Below are 573 nucleotides of genomic sequence, written 5' to 3'. Positions count from 1 at the left end.
TTATTTGGAGAAAAAAATTTTTTAAGTGTCATGCAAATCTAAGTACCTATTCACATTAAGAGTGTTACATATGTTATTCCTGAATTTTGAAAAATTTGTCAATGACAGATTTCTGAGATGCGATTTGCTGTCGAGTTTTCACGAAAACTTTCAAAGATAAAAATATTTTATATTAGAAAGACAATTACGCTATCGCGCATTAAGTAAAATTAAGTAACAAAACGACGTTAATTAATTCTCAAACGTATTATTCGACGCGTCGTAAAACATGTCTTATTTTTTTCAGACATTTTTTAGATGGCAGTTTCTGATTATTTGGTAAAGAATACATAATGGATGAAACGTTACAAAAAACATAATCATGGCGCTTTTAGAGATCCGTTTAAATGCATTTCTCATTTATTTGCGAAATTACATTATAAATATTTAAATTTAAACATTTTCTCATTATACATATAAACATCGCTTTATATATCATTATCTATTAATATGTGAATCAATATGTAAATATTAAAAAGATTGAAAAACTATTAAATATCTTTATTTAAATATTAAGTATATAATTAAAATTAT

Source organism: Temnothorax curvispinosus, unplaced genomic scaffold, assembly GCF_003070985.1.
Source record: "Temnothorax curvispinosus isolate PA1 unplaced genomic scaffold, ASM307098v1 QBEX01015619.1, whole genome shotgun sequence".
Lineage (NCBI taxonomy): Eukaryota > Metazoa > Arthropoda > Insecta > Hymenoptera > Formicidae > Temnothorax > Temnothorax curvispinosus.
Note: the sequence above shows the minus strand (reverse complement) of the source record.